This window comes from Quercus robur, chromosome 4, assembly GCF_932294415.1.
Source record: "Quercus robur chromosome 4, dhQueRobu3.1, whole genome shotgun sequence".
Taxonomy (NCBI): domain Eukaryota; kingdom Viridiplantae; phylum Streptophyta; class Magnoliopsida; order Fagales; family Fagaceae; genus Quercus; species Quercus robur.
In genome coordinates this window covers 67,959,379-67,983,219 of record NC_065537.1, presented here as the reverse complement: position 1 = coordinate 67,983,219, position 23,841 = coordinate 67,959,379, and the positions used below count along the sequence as shown (strand labels likewise).

Sequence of the window (23,841 nt, the reverse complement as noted above, 5' to 3'; positions counted from 1 at the left end):
GAACTCGAGCTCCATGAACTCGAGTTCCATGCAAATTTTATTTTTATTAATTAATTTATTTTTTTTAAAGTTTGATCACCCCATACCTATAGTTGCGTTCAAGGAGCCCTATAGTGACGTTTTAAATGGAACTCAAGCTCCTTGAACTCGAGTTCCATGCAAGTTTTTTTTTTTTTTTTTTTTTTTTTTTTTTTTTTTTTTTTTTTTTTATAAGTTTGATCGCCCCAAACCTATAACTGTGTTCAAGAAGCCCTATAGTGGCGTTTTAAATGGAACTCGAGTTCCATGTAAGTATTTTTTTTTTAATATTTTTTTTAAGTTTGATCACCCCATACCTATAACTGTGTTTAAGGAGCCTTATAGTGGCGTTTTAAATGGAACTCGAGCTCCAAGAACTTGAGTTCCATGCAAGTTTTTATTTTATTTTTTATTTTTTATTTTTTTTTTAATTTAAGTTTGATCACCCGATACTCAATTTTGAGAAAATCGAGTTTCAAAACAAGGGCATTCCCCTAATTAGTTTTGGAAAGGGGGCAAAATGCTGGATTTTTTGCGTGAAAGGGGCAAAAGCCAATTTTCTCCCTGTTAATTCAGCATTTCCACTTCACCATTCACCAATTTTTTATCAACCAACAATCCTGGCTACACAATAAGTTAGTTTTTCCCTTCCAATCCGTCTACTATTCCCTTTCATTAGCTAAATCTAACAGCCCACTATTATTAAGAAGGAAAAACAACAAAAATACCTATAGAGGGTTCAACGTAATCTAAGGCAATACTTGATTCCTTACTTGATATACTTCCCAATAATCTTAAGGATCACAAAAAATGGATGAGAATTGAATTGATTGGAATTGGAATAAATTAAAGGTACCATAGGAAGAAAACAACCACGGACCACTCACACCATCCATGAAGGAAGGAACAATTGCCAAAGTTGTTCAGTGTTACCTTTTGTCGATAAGCATGGCTTTGTAATATTATTTGCTTACACCTGAAGAATCAAGCATCATTAGAAGACGATCACAAGGAAAGTGTTTAACAAGATTACCCTCAAGGCTTATAAATATTGATGTGGTTATTCTAAGTTGGGCACAACTCAACAACCTGCTTCTTTATACTTCTATCATCCTACAAAACCATATTCTATTCCTGAAAAAAAAAAAAAAAAAACAAAAACAAAGCAAAAATGGCACAAGGAGTTGCCTTCAACCTTGCCAGCAATGTGTTTGAATTGCTGAGTCGGCCAAAATGGGCTTTTACCCATTTCTCATAAAATTTCTAGCAAAATGCCCTATGTCTAAAACTAATTAGAGAAATGTCTCTGTTTTGAAACTCGATTTTCTAAAAATCAAGTTATAGCGAATGTGGACTTAGGAATTTTTTTTTTTTTTTGGAACTCGAGTTCCACTTGAATTTTTTCAAGGAACTCAAGTTCCATGAGCTTGAGTACTTCACATGGTACTCGAGTTCTAGTACAATTTTTTTTTTTTTTTTTCAATTTGCTATAACTCGATTATCCAAAATTCGAGTTTAAAATTGAAACTCGATTTTTAGAAAATCGAATTTCAAAACAGGGGCATTTCTCTAATTAGTTTAAAATATGAGGCATTTTGTTGAAAAATTTTGGTGAAAGGGGCAAATGCCCATTTTCTCCCTGGCTCCCTGCTGAGTCCCTTAATTCGTGAAGAGAACAAGTTGGCCTGCGGTGTGAAAGCTGGCCTTGAAAATCTAAAGAGCATAGTTTCCACAATCAAAGATGTACTTCTTGAAAAGAAGGCTGATGATAGTGTTGCGGTCAAAGGTTGGCTCAAAAAGCTCAAAGATGTCCTCCATGATGTTGATGACGTCTTGGATGATTTCTCCACTGAAGCTTTGCAGCGTAATGTGATGGCTGGAAATAAGATGACGAAGGAGGTACATTTTCTTTTCAACTATATTATGTGTCCTGCCAAATTGAAAAGGTACATCTTAAATTGATAATCTTCAATGAGGTGGTAATGGATCATAAGATTGTTGGTGCCCCAAATATTCTAACCTGGACCAGAAGGATCTCACCCCGTTAGCTGCACAGGTTCTTAAATCCTTCAACTTCTATCTTGATTAGTTTTGCTCTTTTTTCGTTGTTCTCTTTTAAGAGCTTTCAATTTTGTTGAATTTCTAAATTATGTGTTTTCGTATATAACACAGAGGAGAGTGTGGCAAAATTAAAGATGACCCTACAAAAATCAAGCATCATCTTTCAATAGATTGAGTAATACGCCTCACTTCAGTTGACAACTTCAAGTGCAAGGCAAATTGGGGCTTGCTCCATTGAGATGGCTTTTGAGACTTCCACAACAAAGAACCTCTTCGGTGTGCTGTTATCTCTACATAGCATGGTATTAGTCATCCTTGAAGTAGTCTCTCAATTCTACGTAAGGCTGCTTAGGATACCACAATATTCCAAGCCATGGGCAATTACATATATGAGACTTGAACACTTACATTTTGTGCAGAGGCTAGGTGTGTGTTCGTGTTATAGTATCAGTTTCCCAATGATATTTCTACATCAGCATAAAATTTAGCTATCGCATATCATAGAAAGGGCCCTAGTTAGTTGGGTTCCCTTTCATCATGGCCTTTATCATCAACTGCCTTCCTCCGTGCTTGGCAACATTACTCCACATCGGTGCCTGTTTGGATTGCCACCTGTAGTGGCTGGTGATTTGCTGATCAAAGAGCAGATTTTGGAGAGATTATTCATCAATCTAGTGGTTGGTGAATCACTGATCAAAGAGTATTATTAAGTAGCTATCCTTGTGGAGAAGTATTAGTTGTCTTCAACAGTTTTGCTACATATATGAGGACAGTTGAACGTATCTTTTCATTTCGTTAGGAAAGTTGAATTTCCAATTCTCAGCATGTTGAGTACTGCATCGAATATTTCATTTCTTCTTCAAAGTTTATGATTTGAATGTCCAGCTTTGTGTGACATTTTTTTTGGTGGATCAACTTATTTTTGTTACTTGGATTTGATTATAATCAGGGTGCTCTTCTTGTATTCCAATTAATATTGAGTATTTCTTCTTCTTCTTTTTATTTTTTTCTATTTTTTTATTTTATTTTTTTTTATTTTTTTTTATAACTGAGGGTAAAGATGCCTACCATGACCTCTCCCAAAACCCGCAAAAGTGGGAGCTTTGTGCACAGGGTGCAACGTTTATGATAATGAAAAAAATCTTCTTAAAATAAATTCTACATCTCAACAAACTCAAGGATTTTAAGAAATAAAAACCTTTTTGCTTTTCAAATTAGTGAGCTTTTCTTGTAACATGTTCTATCTAGTGAACCATCTTGTCAATGATGTTTCCTGCTTTCTAGTTAATACAATTGGAATTTGTACTGCACTGTCAATTTGTATAAATGAATTGTGCATTTCATGTGTCCCTCTCTTAGAAGCAAAATTAGTCTATTTAGAATTGCATGGAGCTAAAGTGAAATTGCAAATTCCAATTTTGAACTTGGTTTAATTTTTATCCTTTTATATTTGTGATTGTTGGAACTTGCATAGAACTTATTCGCTCCATTTTTAGCCTTCTTTTATTTCTATGTGCTCTTGTACAATAAAGTATGGACAATCAAAAGTTACTGAAATTCTAGACAGTCAAAAGAATTATTTTTAAGAAAAATTTTCAATTAGAGTGCTGCATTCTGCAAGTAATCTTCCTATTATCAATTATCTTCTTAGGAGCATGGTTCTAGTACAAAATGCTACCATGTTTTCCTGCATGTAAAATATGTTGCTCTTGGCTGGATTAACTTGAAGCCTAGAAGATAGGTAAAACTTATCCAAAACATTCTATATAGCAAGAAAAGATTCATCCCCTTGTCATAGTTTATGAATCCCTTGGAAGCAGCAGTTCAAAGAAACATTGAAGTAAACAGTACATCTTGGGGACATTGTTGACCTTGCAATCGCTTTTTGAAATGGTTTTGGAAATAAAATTGCAGTGAGCATATGAATACCCTTTTCCAATTCCCCTATAAATAAAGGCTACTTGATTTGGACTAATGGCATAATGACAAGTAACTAGCAACTTTGCTACTGCCTTTGTAGTTTGTACACAATACTGCAAGATGATATTGACATGAACTCATGCATAAATGATTAACTAGGCCCCTCATGTTTGGAACTAGAGTTACCTTTGTTGCATTGATCTCGTAATTTACTTAATTGGAAGGAAAAAATGCTTGTGTGAAATCAAACGGTGTGACCATCACAGCAAGGAGCTTTCAAAACGTTAGTAAAAAGATAGTATTATACTATTATTAGTCTCTTCCCTATAAATTTCTCTGGCCATTTAAGATTTTTGAGGTTCAAAAATAGAATAATAAGGCAAATCTTGTATTTTTTTTTTTTGTTTTCATTTAACCTTTAAATTAGGCCCTGTAACAAAGAAGTCTCTTGCAATAGGAAAGGGTTTCTCTTCAAGTTGCTATCTTCTTGAAGGTTTTGCCATCTATAAAAAAGTTTTGAAAATTTCTATTCATTTTGTAATTTTTCGAAGGTACCATGGTAGACTATTGTAAGTTTAGTACAATAATCTGTTGTATTTGATAATCTACCCTCGCCCAAAACATTTCCAAATGAGTTGAAAACTTTCACCCTGCTTAAGCATTTTTGCCATAATCCATGCATTTGTTGCAAAATTTTAGTGGTCTATGTGTTGTGTTCATTATCTTTCCCACAAGGACATGCCTTAACATCTTTTACAATTCAAAAAATGGAGACCCTTACTATGTGAGTGAGTTTGTTTAGTAGATATCAAGCCCTATAAGATTTGGCTAAATTTGATGTTTCTTTGTCAAGTTTTGTAGCCATTAAGCCAAATCCATCCCCTTAATCCAATGGTCATATATATTTGCAATGCTTCCGACCCTACTACGGGATTGAAACCTAAGAACCATGTGGTACAAGAAATATACTTGTTAGTTAACGTTTTTTCATTGATGTCATACTAAAATATTGCAAATTAGAAGAAAATGAAGAAAGAATAAATAAGTTGTGTCATAGATATGAAGAAGGTAAAATAGTGCCTCATATATTCAGTCCAATTTGGTCCTACTTGGTCCACTTTAGTCTTAGTGGGTTGCTTTTACGATTATAAGTAGAGTGATCTTTGTACTTGTATGCCATTGCCAATTAAAATTTTAAGTATTTTTTTTCCCATTGTGGGAATGTAAAATTAGTAAATAAATCAGAAAATATTCCAAGATATTTAAGCAAATCAATCATTTTTATTATGTTTTTGGTATTTGTTTTTCAAATTCAGTGAGCACTTTCCTTTTTTTATCTAGTGAAACATCTTGCCAATAATGCAATGATGTTTCTTGCTATTTATCTACCTATATATATTTGATAAAAGGTATCATTGCATTTTATCCCCTAAAATTATGGGACATGAGACATAACAATAGAAATCAAAATTTGGGGTAATAGGTTTTTCCAAAGTACACAGTTTTGTTAAAATTAATCTTGTATTAGTCAGACTGCATTGGAACCCATTTTCTTTGCTATTCAAAATCACTATATGCATGTAGGTTGTCTTCGACGTATGAGCTTTGTAATCCTCATAGAATCTGGTTGCATCCTATGTAATGATCAATGTTTGCACTTCACTAACCGCATATATGTGTATGTGTTTCAATGGTACTAAAGCTGGCCATGCAAGAACAACAAACTTCTCCAACTCTTCTTTACTGCAGTTCCCAACCTAATTTGCAAACACCGTTCTAAAATATTTCTAGGTATTTTGGCATATCTTCTGTATTCTTATTGGACCAACCGTCTATGCTGCCCTTGATGGAGGACATTGCCACAAGGTGAGAAGGACTGTCTCATTGTCTTGCACATAGCTACACAACCCATTTTTAGCACATCATCAACAACAGTCATAAATTTTCCTTAGTGGGCACAATGTCTTGAATAGCCCTCCAAAATGTGGTGTGTAACCCATCTTTGATAATATTTTCTTAAAAAATTGGATTTTCTAAATAAGACCAATAATTTGGCGTAGATAGAGTATAGTACCATAAACCAAAAGTTAGGTCTTATATAAGCTATTGTCATATGATTCAAAAAAGTGTTAAGCTTTCTATAACATGCTTTTCTATATAGCACACTTTTTAAATATAAGAAAATTACTAAAATAATGTTCTAGGTGAAACTCTCTATATTAATTATCAAAGTTTAATAATTTTAAAATTACAATTTTGATTAAAATCCTATTACTATTTTTTAAAATAAAAAAATAAAATCAGTTTACTTATTTATTTATTTATTTTATAGCATTTTGGTTTTTGGTATAGATGGATATAGAACCTTAGATCTCTAGTTTCAAATAGTTTTCTTATTTATTTAAAACTATTTTAATCACGTAAATTCTTTTTGTTTAATAATAAAATTGGGTTTTATATGTTGCGTTTGTGATGTGTGACACAAGTGTTCCATATACACAACATGCTTTCATAATGCAACATAAATACATTAAAATTACTAACACCTTTGTCTATTACAGGTTTGAAAGTGAAAGACTCTATTATGTGCTTTTTTTCAACTTATTTTTAAAATTATCTAATCATTTATATAAAATTGAAACCTGTACCATTTTGTTAACTTTTTAATAGTTTTCATAGAAGATTTTGATACTTCACAAGTAGGGATGGCAATTTTGCCCCGTCCCACTTGACCCGCCCCTCCCCGCTTTGCTCTGTGCGGGTTTTTCCCACCCCGCAAAGGTGGTGGGGCGGGGATGGGGTGAGATTTTAGACCCGCACCACAGGGTTGGGTAGGATGGGTTTACACTTTTTAGACCCACCCCGCCCCGCCCCACCCCACCCCACCCCACATTAATAAGGGTTAAATTGTAATTTTTTCATACCCTAAAACCCTACTATTTAAACAAAAATATCATTAGCTTATTTTATTCTACCTAACGTAGCTCTATTTTTTTCTCTCTAGCAAAGTTGGAAATAAAGTACCAATTTTAACGTTTTTTTTTTGGTCTTTATTAGAAATAAATTCATATACTATTGAATTACTAGTTTCATTCATGATTCATACATCTTTCTCAACTTACTTTTCATCATGAACATAATATAATTTTTTTTAATGAGGTACGGTTCTGAGGCTCTAAATATTTTTGTACCTATTATATACCACTTCAGGTATTTGACTTTTAGGATCTGTTTAAATACTATTTATGGTTGGAAATTGAAAACTAAATATTGAAAACATTGTAATAAAATAATTTTTAAATGTATGAATAGTACCGTAGAATCTAATTTCAAAGTTGTTTTTGCTGGAAAAAAATACATGCAGGTCTTGTAAATAGTGCATAAGACCAAAAAAAAAAAAAAAAAAACACCACTGGGAAGCGCAAAATCTTGAAGAAACCAACACCAATAATCTTGTTTTGATATATATCTTGGAGAACTTATCAGGCATTGGACTTTTCAGTTTTCATGCAGGACCAACTGAGGCAAAGAACAAGCTTGGGTATAATATTCGAACCCTATTCAAAAACTGCAATTGTGCAGCAGGTCAAGAACTCAGTAATCATTTGTTTCCTTTTTCCCTTCAAAACTTTAATAAGATGCACGATTTCTTCAAATTATTAGGAGAATAAACAGGAATAACTGTTCTATCATTTGTTCTTTTATTCTATCGATTTATATCTGTTCATCTAAACTTGTGTTAAGGAAATGACGTATATATTTCTTGTTCATAATTACAGAATCATAGCAAATTTCCAAGAACTTTGAAAGGAGGACTTGACCAGGCAACTAACACTGTTGGAATTAGCTTACTAAACTGGTATTTTGGTAGTTAATTTTTTTTTTTTTGGGATAAAAGTTTCAAGTATATATCTGCTAAATGCTTGTCATTAGATGATTAAACCAAAATACTCGTCACATATTTGTGTGTATGCTTGCTTTAAAAGGTGAAAAATGAACAAGAGAATGACTAAATGAGCCTAATCTGTTCATACATGCACTAGTTCAAAGATAGTTTGAATTGGATTTTTATTTGGTAATAGAATATAATTACAAATTATGGTATGGTTTAACTACTTCAGGTATCTTGCTTTTTATGCAGAACTAAAAACCAATTTTTTTGTTCTTTTTCATTTTGCTTTTTGAGGTTTTGCTATTACGGCAAGTACAATCTTGGACTCAAAGTTAATCTTCTTTAAAAAAGAAAAAAAAAATCCCAGTTTTTTTTCCCATCAAAACTTGAATTAGATACATGATTTCTTCAAATTATTAGGAGAATAAAAAGGAATAACTGTAAAATCTTCCACTTGTTCTTTTATTTTAATGATTTTTATCATTGTATCTAAGCTTGTGTTGGGGAAATGACATATATAGTTGCTTCCTAATAATTGCATAATTGTAGCAAATTTGGTAAAATTTTGAAGGGAGGAACATGGCGAGGCAACTAACACTCCAAGGAATCAGCTTATTATAAAGGTATTTTGGTGGTTAACTTCTTTTTTTTGGAGAATATTTGTTTGCTTCCTCAGAATTGTAGCAAATTTGGTAAAATTTTGAAGGGAGGAACGTGACGAGGCAATTAACACTCCAAGGAATCAGCTTATTATAAAGGTATTTTGGTGGTTAGCTTCTTTTTTTATGGAGAATATTTGTTTGCTTTCTCACATGTTGGTGTGAAGACTTGACTTTTTTAAGGTAGAAGAGTGCAAGAATGACTGAAGAGTCTAACTTTTCATACATGCACAAATTTTAAGGTAGATGGGATTGAATTGAATTCTTATTTGTTACTCAATTAAATATTAATAATTAAGGTTTTTCATTTCACTTGAATTCCAATTAAGGGTGATTATAACGTCATTGTTCTTTTCACTTTCTATGTCTTTGAAATTTTGTCTATATCTCTGCCTCCTAAAGAAATAGCCTTTGCTTCTTAACTTTTGGTCATGCAGTCTCTATTTGAACATTGGGCAACATTACGCATCTTCTTTTTTGTAATCACTAGAAAGCAGTGGGGGCACTCTGCGTAATGGATGGATAGAGTGTATGGATTTTTTAGGCCAAAGAGAAGTAAAAGGGGTAAGGATGGTGGAGCTGTGAAGGGAAAGATAGGCAGTTTGGGTGGCCAAGTTTGTGTGAGATTTTGGTGGATTAGCTTATTGGGTTCCTTTCGCGATTATAACTAGGGTGCTCTTTGTACTTGTATGCCCTTAATGTTTTGAATATATATTTTTTCTTATGAGGATGGAAACATTGGAAAGAAATTCTACATGTCTACAAGCCTAAGAAATCTAAGCAAATCAATCATTTTTATTCTGTTTTTGGTATTTGTTTTTCAAATTCTATGAGCTCTTATCTTTTCCATCTAGTGAAACATCTTGCCAATGATGTTTCTTGGAATCCATCTATCTAAATATGCTTGAAAAATGTGTGTCTAGTGGTCTTGGGTGATGCACAAGATACGTTGAGTGTGAGGTCCAAGGTTCAAGTCCGAATATGGACTCATTTGGATTGCCTCCCTTAGCAACTCAAGATTCATTAGTTTCCCTCATGGGGTTGGGAAGTTATGGCTCCCCGTGGTCCGCTTGCACCCCAGCAGGGCCCTAGACCCAATGTGTAGGGTGCTACTATAGTCACATTTAGGTAGGATTGCCACGTTGGTCACCCCCTACCCTGTTTTTGTTCATTAAAAAAAAATGTTTGAAAAATTGCATAGTTGCATTTTATCCCATAAAATTATTGGACATCTGACATAACAATAAAAAGAAATTTTTGGGTTAAATTATCTTTCTAAAGAACACAGTTTTGTCAAAATAATTGTACATGTTAAACTACACAGGAACCCATTTTCTTGAGAATGACTATGTATCTAGGTTGTTGTTGAGGAATGAGCTTTGTAATCCTTATAGAATCTGGTTGCATCCTATAGAATGGTAGATGTTGGCACTTCACTAATACCATGTGTACATGTGTTTCAATGGTATCAACTACCAAAGTTGCCATGCAAGAACAACAATCCTCTCCAACTCTTCTTGGTTGCAATTCCCAACCTTGTTTTCAAATACTGTTTAAAAATATTTTATGGGTATTTTGTCATCTTTTGTATAATTTTATTGGACCTACCACTTATCCTCCCCTTGATGGATGACATTGCCACAAGGTGGGAGGGCTATCTAATTGTCTTGCACGCTACACAATCCATTTTTAGCACATCGTCGACGCCAATGGTAAATTTTCCCTGGTGGGTGGGGTGTTTTGATTATGAATAGCACTCTTGACTATGGTGTAATGTATCTTTTTATATATAGACCGAATGGACTGAAATGGACCACAGTGGACTGAATGAATTGCAGTATAAAATTTAATTCCTTATGTTACACATTATTATTTTTTTTTTTTTAATGAAATAAAATTTTAATCAAACTTTAACACTTGCAATTGTTTTTGGTTAGATATGATAGATTTGAATTTATGTTCCTTCAATGATAACGAATTAACAATGATAATAGACTTTAAACCGTTGAACTAATTAAAACTCACTATTTTCTCAACAAAAAATTAAAAATAAAACCCACGAATGACTCATAAATCATTACTTTTTTATTTTTTAGGTTGAAGATCACTCATAACACAAATTATATAATATTTCAAAAAGATACTTATATTTATTTAGAAAAATTCCTAGCATGTTAAAGTTGCAAATAAAAAGAGACAGAAAGAGAGAATAACACTTATTTACTTATACAACAATGAAGTTCACAGCAAATTAGTGCAGCAGGTCTCATCAAATCACCACTCTTTCCATGCCCACAAAAAAGGGCATATGAAGAAAAAAGACCAACCCCAGTGGGCCCCATTGCTGACGAGTGGGCTAAAGTTTTAGAATAAAAAACAACGTTTTCTTTCGACATAATTATTGAGGCTAATTGTTGTGGAAGTCTTGGTTTTGTGCTTTGTTGATGCTGACCATTAGAGAGGAGAGGTGAAAGAAAGGGCTCGGGATGGATTTAGGAGCCTTTGTGCGAGCCGTATGCGGTGAGAGTCGCATGTACTGTTCTTCTTTTCTTTTTATTTTTTTTAATTTTTTTAATTTTATTTTGTGTGATTGGATGGACTGAGATCAATTACAATAGATACTGTACCTGATATAATTAGTGTCAGTGGCTGAGATTTAAAGTTACAATTTTAAATTTTTCTCAAAAAAAGTTGCAATTTTAAATCTCAATCATTGAATAAAAAAAAATTGAAAGTAAAAAACAGTAGGATTAGTAAAAAATTATAGTGTGTGAGTGAGAGAGAGAGAGGGTTAATTGCATCTCAATCCATGACTGTACGGAGACTGTAGGCATTTATGAATTATTTCTCGATACATCCAAGATACTGTTTGATGAACAGTAACTTGAGTAATTCTTGAATCTTGATACAGTGACATGTCGGCAATAGTTTCCTAATACCGCCAACAAGCATAAATCATAAATGCTAATTTGTCAAAAGTGGATCGAATCCAATTTGTCAAAAGTAGGACTAATATGAAATAGTGAAAAGCTTCAATAGTTCTAATACAAAGAGATAAGGTTGAGATGATAATGTTTGTCCTGGTAACTATTGATTCACGGGCCTAATCACTTTTGCTGAAAGTAAATTTGGGTTGCTAAAAAAATCAAATCCGGTGCTGACAAGGAAATATAGAGAATAGTGTTTCTTTTTCTCACGTTTGTAGTATATTCTATTTTCATTAAATTCATAATAGAAATGAATGTTAGGGAAAGAAACACAATTTTTTTGTATGCAATAAAATTAATTTTGATAAAATTAGTTTATACGGGTAAAATATTTCAAAATTAATTTTGATAAAATACGAATATTGGGTTCAATTGGTGATAGTGTGCAAGGATGAGAACTTGCGCCAAAAAAAACCAGTAACAAAACCAGACGGTATAGTTTATTATATTTAACAATATTTTACTTCAAAGACCTTTTTTCTACGTCTTTTTGGTGATTGTGTGCATGTAGGACAACTTGCTCCGAAAAACGGAGAGAAAAGAGAGAATGGCCAACTTCTCTTTCCTTTTATTTTCAATGTTCTTTATTGTACTTATTAAGAAAATGCCATGCATATTATTTTTTTTTTTTTTAAATGTTTAGTAGACAAGGCAGCGCATTATTAGCAGACTTTTCCCCATTTGAATTCCATTCTACCACAAGTTATCCTTTCTTTCTCATTATCAAACCTAAAATTTCAGCATTATTTGTTTTTATACATTAGTCACAAAAATTAAACCATAGAACATAGAGTAGATTCAGTTCTCATTTAAATTGAACATGAAATAAAATCATATCAATTTTGAACTCTTTTTGATATCCAGTTTTTCTAGACTCTATTTGGAAACAGTTTTGGTTGATATTCAATATGTTTAAAATTATATTGAAACTTGTTTTAATATACACATATATAACGCATACAGTGACGTAGCCAAAAATTAGAACAAAGGCTCTTCAATCGTACTCAGACACTCTCTCTCTCCGTAACTGTGGAATTAGATCAATTACATGCATGTAGTGTAGGGATTAATTGATGGGGAAAGATTGAATGTGGAAGAAGCAATTCTGTAGAAAATTAACAATAATGTGATGCTGTGTTAATTAATAGATTGGACAGTAAAAGTATTCTTATTATCTTTCAAAACCTTAGTATTGCTATCATGCTAAAAACAAATAATCTATCTTTGGTGCATTTAATTTCTTACTAGTTATCATCTGAGCCCACTAACATCTTCACTTTTTTACTTACAAATAATCACTCTCCAAATCAACAATTTATAAAAATGGCTAAAAGAATTTGGTGAGACCTTATGAACTTGTTTATACACTTATTCAATTAAATCTTAAATATATTTAAGTTGATTTTATGCATGTATATACATAAATACTTGTTTTTTTTGAGAAACCTACATACATAAATATATACTTAAGGGTCATTCTACCGTACCCCCTTAAATCTGAACCCTTCATTTAATATTGTTTTAATCTTATCCATTGATGTAATTTTAATGGGTTTTGGTTACCGGCTAAACAGGTTTTATATATAAACCAAAAATTATAACATTAATCATACTTTTCTCCTCTCACGTTTGCTTCTTCCTCTGCCTGTCTCAGTTTGCCTCTCTAAACAAAACCCTCAAAATAGCTAAAACCATACAAGAACCAGATAGCCGCACACCCACAACCTCAAATCGGCGACGCTTCTTCTCATCCAATCCAACTCGTTGGCACCGCTCTCTAATTTCGTCTCTTCCAACCCATCCTCAAATCGGCGGCCCACTTATATCCAATCCAACTCGGCGGTGCTTCAACTCTTCCCATACGACTCGGCAGCACTTCTTTTCTACCATTCTAAATCGGCGAAATCACCCACAATCTTCAGGTTCTCTCTTTACATATGATTAACATTGATATGGGTTTATATTATTTCTCTAAACTTTGTGGGTTTATGCTATTATTGTTTTGTTTGAGTTTCGGTTCTTATATATTTGACAAATTAATGTTTACACCGAAGGGCTTGATAGTCCACCACTGATTGCCTGGATCACTACTGCCATGTGAAACGAAATTGTAATAAGGTTGCCAATGCTTTGGCAAAGAAATCTTGGGTTGGGCTAGAACTTCAGGTTTGGGTTGAAGACTTACCTGGGGACATTATCCCCCTTGCTTTGTTTGATGTTCATAGTTTTCTTATGTTTTAATAAAAGCATCTGTCTGTCTCACAGACTGGTTTCTCAAAAAAAAGAAAAAAACAAATAATCTTTACACTTTTGAGTTTGGGATGTGAAACATGAAACTTGAGTGAGACGTGGGAACCCTTATCCATAAGTTGCGACAAGATTAGGTTTGGTTGGGAGTGTGGGGAGGACACGATACTATGAACCTATAGACTTAGGAGATTTTTTTTTTTTCAACCACCTTGGCAGTAAGAACACCAATTTTAGTGTTGGTTTGTGCTATATTTTAGAGTTGGTTTCCAATTTTAGAGTTGGTTTCTCTAAAATTTAGAATTTGAAAGAAGCCTGGTGAGTTTGCTCAGAGTTTCAAGAGCAGATATTTTATCTAGATGATGTTCACCATAAATTGAAGTTGTAATAAAAACAGCCTTCCTAATTAGATAATCTCCTGTATCAAAATTGTGTCCCTCTTTTAGCATTAATTTCTACTTTGTACTTTCTAGCAGTGTGGCTCTGCATAGAGCTAGTTGGTGCCAAAGGCAAGGATTCAACTGGGAATTAGTCAGTAACAAAGTGATCTCTCAACTTGAGTAACAAATAGTTGGTCCCCCGGCTCCTAAAGCATTTGTACATTACCGCAGAAGTTGTAGAGCAGCACTGCACCTAAAGAAAGAGAATGTAGCAAGAGACAAAAACCGAAACCCACTTGTCTGTTTGACAAAGATATAGCAACCCTGACATGTTTACCTCAACAACAGTTACAGAGTACAAGGTAAGGTCATCTCCAATTCTGAATAGCAACAACAGACGCTGCACAGATAGTTTCAGGTTCAGCCCAGTGATTACTTTCAATTTAGGATTAGCTAACTATTTTTCTTTTTTCTTTTTTAGTCCAGTTATTGTGAAAAATCAGGTTAACATTATTTCTCATTGAGAGTTTATTTTAGCTTTGGTTTTTCCTAGGTGAGGTGAGGTACTCTGAATCAAGATGATACCGAATAAACGACTAACCATCATGATTGGAAATATTACTTTGTGAATTGAGGTCAATGTCATTTTAAGGTGTGGTCTCACCTATAAAAAGGATGAGTGCATAATTACCACCAAAAAAGAAACTACCCTATAGTAAGCACATTTATCAATGCTTTCACTTGCTAGATTAAGATTGGGAATTGGACTGCTATGGTTGAGGATGTCTCATAGTGATATATATTTTGAATAAAATTGCATTGTTTATGGATTTCCATTCAGGATAAATATTTATTGAGGTTAACCTGATTCCTTTTTCTGTTTTTGAATCAGGCTTACGAACACATGTTTTAATAAGTGCGTTGAGAAACGGTACAAAACTTTGTGTTATTTTCTTTCTTGAAATTTGCATGAACTTTTCTAAGTTGATTTTGAATTCACCTTTGTAGAATCCAGTTAATTTTTTTTTACAAAGTTCAGTAATTTTTTCTCTATATTAATTAATTGCAGAAAGTACTCAGAAAGTACTCATTTGACATCCTTGTGTAAAGAAAATGTATCAAATTGGTCATATTATCATTTATTATTTCAGGTACAAGGAGTCTGAACTAAATATGGGTGAAAATAGTTGCATTGATCGCTACGTATCAAAATATTGGCATGTAAGTTGACAATCATATTCACATATGGTTTACACAGTACTTCCCACAGTATAAACTTTTGATTGATGTACTTTTTTTTGAGGGGGTAGATTAAATTTCTCATTATTATATTACTCTCTTGTCTCTTGTTATAATTTTATTGATATAAAGTCATATCCATGTTATAATTTGCTTGATAAGTTTGTAAATATTTTCAAGCTACTCATAGATATCCTGTATGAGGAGCAATGCAGATGTTTTAAATGTGGACTGACTCTCATCTATTGTCATATTCTTTTGAACTGGATTTTGTTACAAAAAAGACAATATTTCAGTTTCTTCTTACCTTCGACCCCACCGCACCAAAAGTTTCATTTTTCCCCTTGGCCTTTCTTTGAATTTTGTTGTCTTGATGTTTGATTGGATTCTCTCCATCATGTTTCTGGCTTAAGTTTAATTTTATATCATCCATTACTTCCATGCTTCCTTCACATTATTTTATTTAGTTTATCAATGCGTATGTTATACTGATAATTCTGTGCACCATGCCATTAGCTTAGAAATATCTGTGTAAGTCTTGCAGCCTTGGTGTTGCTTTAGAAAGGCCTAACCTTATAGACGTGATTTTCTGTGACATCAGTATTTGAATAGTGTGGGTTACTTGCTGGTTCTATTTTGTTTTGTGGTAATTTAGTGTATGGAATTGGTATTTCATCATGTATGAATTATGATTTGCGTGCAATTACCATCATGTAATGGAAATAAAAGCAAGCTATTTTGTGTTCTTGCCAGGTGACTAATCTAATCGGCCAGCTGCTAGGCTCAAGTCGGCCCCCAATGTGAAATTAAGGCTATTCTGAAATTTGCTCTACATTAGTTACGTGATTACCTGGCTGGTTGCCAAAGGTAGATACTGGAATGATTTTTGCTTGTACCAAACTTTATGAGGTGGTTCCATTTTGTTTTTAAAAAAAAAAAGTATTGGCGGCAATTTGAATTTATGCTGCTCCTAGATTTAAGTCATAAAATTGTTAGATCATCTCCAGCAGAATCATCAAATTTTTGTACTGTTTGGAGAATGAATAGTGACTTTTACCTTTATTTACCCATTTTTTCAAATACGCTTTTCAACAAACTCTCTATCTCATTTAAATATTATTTCTTCATTCATTATTATTATTTTTTTAACAACTACACATCTTCCAACATTTTTTTATTCAACACCTAATTATTATAATAGAAAAAAAGGATTTGGAGAATGAACAGTAGCCTATCAGACTTGATGGGCTACTGTTCATTAGCCAAAAAAAATTTCGGATATGGAGAAGCGGTTGGAGCATGAACAATAGAGATTTGGAGCAAATACTCTCTATATTTTGGCTATGCATACTCTGAATGTGATGGAAGCTACCAAGGGAGATACATAAGAAATTAATTGGTATATTCAAATATTTGTGGAAGAAACCAAGATAATTCTAGTTGATTTTTTTTTTTTTTTTTTTTTTTTTTGAGAACAAGAGTAATTATTGTGGTTGGGAAAATTTCATGGGATGCTTTTTTTTTTTTTTTTTTTGGTTTTCGATTTTAGAACTAAATTTTTTAATAACCTCTAAAAAATTACTATTGTGAAGAGCGGTTATTAATAAGTAAAAAAGTGATCTCAATGATAAGCCTAAATGTAAAATTATGGTCAGATGTGATATTGGTAGGGCTTACTGTAACAATTAAACTGCCAATTGTAAGGAAAAAAAATAGGGTACCATTGAACGTGACAAAAGTATAGTCAGAAGTAATGTTGGTACTACCTAATGTAATAATGAAACAATTAAATTTGAGAATAAAAAAATAGGATACCACTAAATGTGACAAAAATAAAGTCAGATGCGATGTTGGTACTACTTAGGGTCCGTTTGATTGGAGGAGTGGAAAAGTTGAAGGATGGAAAATTAGTAGGAGAATGGAAAAATGGGAGGATAGAAAAGATTTGGTTTTCCCTCATGTGTGTTGGTTAGAGGGGTGGAAAAGTGGGAGGGTGAAAAACTTTTTTGTTTGGTTGGAGAGAAAAATGGGAGGATGGAAAATGTAATTTATATAAATTGACTATTATGTCCTTATTATATAATAGTGGGAAAGTAAGAGGGGTAGGTGAGTGTAACAAAGTGAGGGTATTTATACAAATTACATCATCAGCATCTTTTCCTCCCTATTTTCCTCCCAAATAGGGAGGTAAAAAAGTGTGGGCCTGAAGGGATTATTTTCCTTCCCATTTTCTGTTTCTCTTTTATTTTTCTTCTGAACCAAACTGTGAAAAATGCCATTTTCCACCCTGTTATTCGTCAAATATGAGAAAAAAAAGTAAAGGGACTATCAAATGTGAGAAAAGAGCTGTCACATGTGATGTTGGAACTACACAATTTGAGGATGGAAACATCAAATGTAAGAAAAAATTAATGAAACCACCAAATATGAGAAAAGAACTGTCACATAACTTCAAAATGTGAAGATGAAACCGTCATGTGTGAGAAAAAAGTAAAGGAACCACCTAATGTGATAAAAGAATTGTCATATGTGATGTTGGAACTGCAAAATGTGAGGTTGAAACTGTCAAATGTTAAAAAAAAAAAAAAAAAAAAAAAAAAAAAAAAAAAAAGGTAAGGGAACCACCAAATGTAAGAAAAGAACTGTCACATATGATATTCGAACTACACAATGTGAGGATAGAACCGTCAAATATAAGAAAAAAGTAAGGGAACCATCCAATGTGACAAAAGAACTATCATATGTGATGTTAGAACCGCACAATATGAGGATGAAACCATTAAATGAGAGAAAAAGTAAGGGAACTATCGAATGTGAGAAAAAAACTGTCACATATGATATTAGAACTGTACAATGTAAGGATGAAACCGTTAAATATAAGAAAAAAAAAGTAAGAGAACCACCAATTATGAGAAAAGAACTGTCATGTGTGATATTGGAATTGCGCAATGTGGGGATGGAACCGATAAATGTGAGAAAAAAATAAGGAAACCACAAAAATGTGACAAAAAAATTGACACGTATGATATTGGAACTACATAATATGAGGATGAAATCGTCAAATGTGAGAAAAAAAAGTAAAAGAACCATCAAATGTGAGAAAAAAAGTAAAGAAACCATCAAATGTGAGAAAAAAAATAAAGAAACCATCAAATGTGAGAAAAGAACTGTCATACATGATGTTGGAATTGCATGTGGTCACGTCAGCATCAACAAAGCGTGGAACCAAGAATTCCACCACAGCCAGCCTTAATAATTATGACCAAAGAAACTGTTGTTTTTTAATTCAAAAACTGTAGAGTGCTTTTTCTACCATTTTTTCTCTTTTCCCTTTGACGGTGTCCTGTCAGTATTAATCATTTACAAAGTGTGAGTGTGAATGCAGCAGCATCAAGCAATAATGAAACAACCTTTCTAAATTCCGAAAGAACCGGCGACTAAAAAAAAAGTTAGAACTTTTTTTATAATTTTTGTAATACTTCTAGGATTTAAATGAATAGAGCCATTTTTCTTTTTATCATAAATTAATCAAAGCTGTTGAGTCCAGCTCAAACTTAAGCTTATTTTAATCACTTAAACAAAGTTCAAAGTATTGAACTTTGTTTAATAGATCCATAAAATACAACTGGCAAACCCATTTCCAATTCACCAACGTGTTGAATATATAATCATTAGTCATTCTCAAAATATAGGTGCAAATCACCTTCTTGAAAATTATAACATGATGTTTTTTCATTAAATTATTTAAAACCTTTGAATTATTAAAAACTAGTGACAAAACTTTAATAGTTTTTTTTTTTTTTTTGATGGGAAAAACTTTAATAGTTTAGTATCTATAAGACCATAACAGCATTCTAAAATATATATATATATATATATCTCTATATATAAAAGACTATAACAGTGTTTTACTTTAAAGACTTCTCTTTTTTTTCTTTTTTTCTTTTGGGAAGGTTAAAGACTTCTCTTTTTCTATGTTAGCGGCTATTAAAAAAACTAGTCACAGATCCACGCGATGCGTGGGAATATATAAATATTACGTAATTGGGTGTAGTATATAAAAAATAACAATTAATTCAAGTATTATCTTTTTTTTTAAATATTTCTATAAGTATTTTTTATTTTTATCTCTACAAATATATCATATTATTATTTTTTGTATGTTTGATTAACATTTTTCTAAGGTGAACTATATTCTTCTAACTCTCTCTCTCTCTCTCGTGGATTTTTTTTCTTTCTTTCTTATAATTCTGTATAAGGTTGATGATTTTTAAAAAAAATGTGTTTTGGTACTATGTTTTTTTTTTTTTTTTAAATTTCCAATAACAAAGTCTTCTCTCTCCCTTTTATACAACTTTGATTGCATTTTGATTTGGGTTAATACTTAGTTTTTTTTTTTTTTGGTAATAAGAGTAATATTAATCGTGATGAAATAAAAACAAAGAAAGAAAATACATGATGTTCATGATGGTGAACATAAAAATAAAAAATAAAAAAAAAACAAAAAAAAATAACAAATTAAACAATATCAAAGAAAAAATAACTCAAGGGTCAATTCTAAGAGTAGAAAGAAACTCAATGATAGAAGAACAATTCGAAAAACCCCAGCACACCTAGACTAATAAAAAATATATAGTTCGCTAGCATAAAGCTTATACTTAGTTTTTTTGGAAATAGGAATTTGAGTTTATGTTAAAACACAATTTACATGGCTAAAAATTTGAAAATGCCTACCAATTTTTTGGGTGATAAATTATTATAAAGTCTATCTTTTATTCCTTTTGTTTCATCTTAATTTTGGTTAAGATATTGTTGTAAATTTGTGATGAATTTATACTATTATAATAATCTTAGCGGTGTTATGGAAGCTGAAGTGAAAATTGTGGAATCGTTAAAATACTAATAGAAAAATAATGGAAAAAAAAATTTAGTTTATTATTGAAAAGAAAATGATGACATGGATGTTGATTTAACTCAATAGGAGTATAGCAATAATAAATGCTACGCTTCAATGGCACAATAATTGTAGAGATTTAATGACTAATAATTAAAAAGAAATAGGTATAAAAAAAAAGTCTAATACCATACTTATGGGCTGGTTATTATCTAAAACCATAATTATATCACTCATAAAAATAAAAATAAGTGTAATTTCCCCTGAAATTGCTCCTAACAAAACGTCATTTTGGTATGGATTCCATGGTGCGGGAAATGTTCCATAATGTGCTCCAATCAAAATGTGTAATTACTTCTAGGGTGTGATTCATTAAGGTTTGTTGCCATTTCAAATTCCCATCGTGACCCCTAAAACCTCCAATTACACATTCCATTCTTCACTTAAATGTAATTTAACTTATCGTTTTTTTTTTGTTTTTTTTATTTTATTTTTATTTTTTTATTTTAGAAACAAACATACACACACAAGAGAGAGGGAAATGGATTCTAACACAAAAGCATACCACAACTCCACTTAAAAGTCATGGTAATTTAACTTATCGTTTTGTTCTTTGCTTACAGAGTTGAAACCACATCCATCTAGAATTGGAAAAGACTCTGGTATCATCTTTGCATAAAAATATTTGCTTAAATTTATATATGATTGTCCCTTGAATTTTAGAGTCATTCGGATTGTTTACAATATTTGAATGGAATCATTTCTATGTCTAATTGTCTTGTATCATTACTCTCACTCAAATTGTTGGATGAATTAATGAAATACCTAATTCCTGCTCTACACCACCAAAACCCATTAAATTAAATAGGTTTAGACTTTAACTGAGATTAAGCAAGGTAATACCTGGACAGAATGTGAGTTTTTGGGCTTCAAGGAAGGTAAGTTTTAATATTTTTTCTCTTTTTTTAACGTTTTAATTAAATAATATTAATTAAAAGAAGAATATTTTGAATATCTGTGTGGCCTTTACATGAAGTCGGTGACAGAGCAAAGGGTCTGGTAATTGAATATTTTGATGCTAATAAACAAGAAGCCAGGCCGAGAGTTCACAGCCCTCCCTGCTCACTGGGTTCCGCCTGAAGGTGATTTCTATAAAGTTAATTATGATGCTGCCATTTTTGATTCGTTGGGTTATGCAGGATTGGGGGTTGTGATAAGGGACTGTATCGGTCAGGTTATTGCTGCTTTAAGTCAGAAAATTGGGTTGCCTCATTCCGTGGAAACAACTGAAGCGTTGGCTGCACTTCGCACTGTTGTGTTTGCTAAAGAATTGAGTGTCTTCAAGGTAGTAGTGGAGGGTGATTGTTTGAAGGTGGTTCAGGCTTTGAAAGCTAGGGAGCGTTGCACTACTTTGTATGGGACTGTTATTGAGGATGCGCGCAATCAAGGGCTTCTATGCAAGCTTGTCATTTTCAGCATGTTAGACGAGAAGGCAATAAGTTGGCTCATGCCTTAGGTAGGAGAGCGGTTTCATCTGTAAATTTTGATGTATGGGTAGAAAAACTACCTAGTGATTTAGAGGATGTATTCCTTTCTGATTTTTCTGCTTTTACTTAATAATATGGACTCTCTGTTTTATCAAAAAAAAAAAAAAAAAATATTAATATATTATTAGAATTTATATTTTTAATTTAATGGGGTCTTCAGTCTTCTGTTTGCCTGCAAGAAGTATTGCACTAATTCTCTTTATTTTGGTAGAATTTTATAAATATTGCAAAAAAGATAAATAGGCAAAGTTACAAAATAAATTCAAAAGCAACAAATTGCTACCCACATTCTCCAATATATGCATGTCCAACAACAATGTCAATTTAAGCAAATAAGAAAGCAGAGAAGATATAGCAGGTACTTTTTTCTTTTCATTATGAATAAATATAAAATTATATTGTCCCATAGTATCTGAAATTAAATTGCTCTAGTCATTTTAAACTAAAAAATGACTACAATTTAGAAGAGAAGATCTCAACAACGTTAGAAATACAACTGGCATAAGAACATTTGTGTTTTTTTTTTTTTTTTAATTTTTATTTATAAACATTTATGTTTGTAATTATTTTGCAATAAATACAACATATATTGTGTTATAGTAGCTTCTTTTTTTTTTTTTTTTTTGAGAAAAAGTTACATAATTATGTTTATGCAGATAATATACCGAACAATTCAGCTATAATTTCCAGCAACCAACAAAAACAAAGGCTTCATCTTCGTAATAAACATATTTTTACATTAAATCATATTTTTACATTAAATCATATTTTTTGTTAATTATTTAGACATCGGATGTCAATCTAAAACTCTACATTACTTATAATCAGGAAAATATTATGAACCATGCAACTTTGGGCTTTGGCCAACCATCATGCAAATGCCTATATTGTGGTGCATTATTGTGGTATGAAGAACGTGTATGAATAGCAATGCATCATAGAAATCCACATATTCAAGAAGATAATGTGTTATTTGAGCTAAATGTAAGTCACATCAGTTTCTATTCTAAGTGGAATATAAAACGATGACTACTTACTACCTGCTGCCCATATTCAATGTTTTCAAATAGGCATGAACTGCTCAAGTATGAGATCTAACCAAAATTTAAATTTTAGCATATATAAGTTTTGACATCTGTCTATTTATTTCAGCCTAAGATAGTAAGATATGAATTTTAAATGGTTTACATACAAATATAATTTTAAAGTAAAGTGAAATTTTATTTGTTTTTAAACAGTTTTCTCTAAAAAAATGTGTCTTTGTAAAAGTAAAAAATATTATTTTTGTTAAACTACTGTGCATCACACGGGTCAATAGCTAGTTTTTAAAATTGAAAAAAAAAAAAAAACCATCCCCCTTAATCAAAGTTATAAAAAAGAACAAAAATCCAAAGAGAGAGAGAGAGTACTCACATTTTTTTGTTGGAAAAATATGGATTGAATGTGAGAAGTGATATCGAATTTATACAAAATAAAATAGGGAGAAGAAGAATCAAAATATAAGAAAGAGAAAATGATGGAGTAACAGTAAAGTAGATAGTAGTGGGGAGATATAGAGGCAAAGAGGGAGAGGAAAGGTTGGGAGGAGAAGTGTAACAGCAAATGTGGACTAATAGGGAGGGTAAGAGTTTTTTTTTTTTTTGATACAAGATAGAATTTTTATTCTAACCTAATCTAAGTGTATATGTGTGTGTAGCTCCCTCCTGAAGACTTGAACCTCGGCTCTTACCCCCCACACTCCACAAGTACCTATATTTGTGGAGTGACCATCGCACCAAGAGTACGTGGTGGTAATTTTTCTTTTTTTTTTAAAGGGAAAATAAAAGTGAGTAAAAAAGATGTAAAAAATAAGTGGATGATATGGCCGTTGATGTGGCTCAACAGGAGCGTGACAATAATAAATGCTATGCTTCAACTTTTAGATATATATAGATACATAGTTAGCTGTTTCTTTCTATTGTTGTTTATTTAAACAAACATAGATAGCTGCCTTTGTG

The 23,841-nt window shown here is 32.1% G+C and overlaps 1 protein-coding gene and 2 long non-coding RNA genes across 12 annotated transcripts in view; all 3 read left to right on the top strand.

Moving 5' to 3' along the window:
- The window catches only part of LOC126723447 (uncharacterized), a 103,435-nt gene that overhangs the window by 18,292 nt on the left and 61,302 nt on the right, over positions 1–23,841 (top strand). The window lies entirely within an intron of this gene.
- On the top strand, positions 1,488–2,994 carry LOC126723455 (uncharacterized). Of its 2 annotated transcripts, none has more exons than XR_007654323.1 (2): positions 1,488–1,917; positions 2,274–2,994. It is a non-coding gene; the product is annotated as an uncharacterized LOC126723455 (long non-coding RNA). The 2 variants fall into 2 exon arrangements; XR_007654324.1 differs by having other exon boundaries at positions 1,488–2,074.
- On the top strand, positions 14,262–16,369 carry LOC126723456 (uncharacterized). Its single transcript, XR_007654325.1, has 4 exons — positions 14,262–14,526; positions 15,057–15,095; positions 15,316–15,385; positions 16,157–16,369. It is a non-coding gene; the product is annotated as an uncharacterized LOC126723456 (long non-coding RNA).